General features: G+C 47.1%; 1 pseudogene; it reads left to right on the top strand.

Annotated features, from left to right (window-relative positions):
* Window positions 1–2,500, top strand: part of LOC132806397 (28S ribosomal RNA) — an 8,207-nt pseudogene that overhangs the window by 3,449 nt on the left and 2,258 nt on the right.

The raw sequence follows: 2,500 nt of genomic DNA, 5'->3' as shown, positions 1-2,500 counted from the left end.
AGATCATTCGAACCCAGTGTTCGCGATGCCACAAAACAGGTGAATTCCACTCTATTGCCTGTCATTATTCCAAATGCAAAGGTGCAGTCCAGACGGTGATGGGAGAGAATTTCAATGTGAAGTATGTGAGGCCAACTTCACGACCAAAACCGGTCTGAGTCAACACGAAAGACATATGCACCCCAATTAAGGAATAATAAACGCATCGATGCTAATAAGCCTTCCGCAAAGAGAAGGAAAGGGGTGTGGTCCGAGGAGGAGGAAACCCTCTTGGAACAATTAGAAATAAACCTAGCGGGCGCAAGGTTTATCAATGTCGAGATTGCGAAAGTCCTAACATCGAAGACTTCTAAGCAGATCTCAGACAAACGCAGGTTGCTCCAGCAAAAGCGGCTAGCCAAAGCCGCTGCCCCCGACAAGCCCTCAGACGGTAGAAAGAGAGGAGCAAGAGCCCATACAAGAGGAAGAGAATGGCACGGATATTCCAGTTGAGCAACAATTTCCATATAAAATTCCGGCCAAACTTCCGAAACACAGGGAAGTTGATGAACAAATCAGACAGGCCGAGGAATTGTTGAAAAAAGCCAATGATCCACTCTGTATGGCTCAAGCTCGAGGGCTGGTAGACTGTATTACAGACGAAATAAACGGTGGACATGCTGGGGGACACTCCCGCAGAAGGCAAAAAGAGTGCAAAAGAAAGGCCGAAAAGAAGGGTAACAACAATGGTGCGAGGAAACGGTTTGCCACCAAAAAAGCGGTGTTTAAAGACACCCAAAAGCTATACCAAACCAACAGGCGCCAGCTAGCCAGAAAAATAATGGGTGCACCTGATACATCTAAGTGCCCCATCTCACGAGAAGAACTTGAGAAAAAGTTTCGTGAGAAATTGTCCGTGCCTAATAATAAGGCGGACTTAAGGAAATTTGCGGCTATGCTGGACCTGTTGATGAAACCGTATTGCTGGGACCGATAAGGGAAGAAGAGGTAGAGGAAGCCCTGAGTGGAATAGACAAACACAGTGCACCAGGGCCCGATGGCAAAAAGCTGAAAGACCTAGAAGCCATTCAAGAGGCAGATGCCTCACGTATACCTCGCCTCTTCAACCTGTGGTTAAAAACCAAAGCGGTCCCAGAGACGATGAAAAAGAGCCGGACGGTACTAATCCCCAGTGTGAGGATCCAGATCGACTTAAAACCTCGACAACTGGCGCCCCATTACAATCGGGCCAATGCTCCTCCGTCTGTTCACCAAGATCCTGGCAAAGAGGTTGAGCAAGGCTGTGCAAATCAACCCAAGACAGAAAGGTTTCTGGCAGCCACACCCGGGTGTAACGAAAATATTGCCATCCTCCAGAATATCATTAAAGGATCGAAAAAGAACAGAAAGGAGCTGGCCATTGTCTTTGTCGATCTGGCCAAAGCGTTCGACTCTGTCGGCCACAAATTGCTGATCAGCTCACTAAAAAGGATGAAATTACCGAATGCCTTCGTGGATTTGATCCGCGACCTCTACACTAATAACACCACGGTGATTGAGGGCAAAGGCAAACCCACGGAACAGATTAAGATCGAGCGAGGCGTTAAACAGGGCGATCCGCTTTCACCTTTGTTATTTAACATCGCAATAGACCCTCTGATCAGTACCCTGGAGCAGACAGGCCAGGGCATTACAATGCCGTACGGGGACAGGATGTTTAACTGTACCGCATTGGCCTTTGCGGATGACATTGCACTGCTGAGCAACTCTCACGCCGGGATGCAAGAGAACTTGAAAATCCTCCAATCCTACTGTGATAGACAGGCCTAGACGTTAATGTCAATAAAACAAAAGGCTTCCACTTCACATGCAAAAGGAAGACCTTCATATATAATCACGTAGCGAAATGGAAGATCAGAAACGAAGCCATCAAATACATCCCACCAGGAGACACTGAGAAGTACCTGGGAGCCCGGATAGACCCATGGGCTGGCGTGAAAGAAAGCGAATGGGAGGAAAAGCTGAAAGCCTGGGTTGAAGGCCTGAGGTCGGCAGCACTCAAGCCAACTCAGAGATTGGAACTGCTCAAGTGCATGTCATTCCAAGGTTATACTTCCATCTGATACTGACAGAAGCGTCACAAAATACATTGGTAAAGCTAGACCAGATCATTCGAAACGCGGTAAAAGAATTCCTACACTTGCCACAACATGTAACGGACGGCTTACTGTACTCAAGGAATAGAGACGGAGGTCTGGCAATACCCAAGCTCGAGGTTCAAATTCCATCCGCTATAATAAGAAAGCGTGAATCTCTTGAGCGCTCAACCGACCCCATCATAAGAGCTTCTTTCCATTCAGGGAAGAAAGCAATAAGGAAACCATTGAGGAATATCGGTCACTAAACGTACTACAAGAAATTAAAGGTTTCCTGGTTGAGAAAAATATACCAGTTGTACCAGACCCGGAGGTGCTGACAATGATGCTAGAAGGCGGGCAATTGTCAGAAAAGCAAAAACAAC

This window comes from Hemiscyllium ocellatum, assembly GCF_020745735.1.
Source record: "Hemiscyllium ocellatum isolate sHemOce1 chromosome 15 unlocalized genomic scaffold, sHemOce1.pat.X.cur. SUPER_15_unloc_16, whole genome shotgun sequence".
Classification (NCBI taxonomy): domain Eukaryota; kingdom Metazoa; phylum Chordata; class Chondrichthyes; order Orectolobiformes; family Hemiscylliidae; genus Hemiscyllium; species Hemiscyllium ocellatum.
Note: the sequence above shows the minus strand (reverse complement) of the source record. Positions and strands in the feature narration are given on the sequence as shown.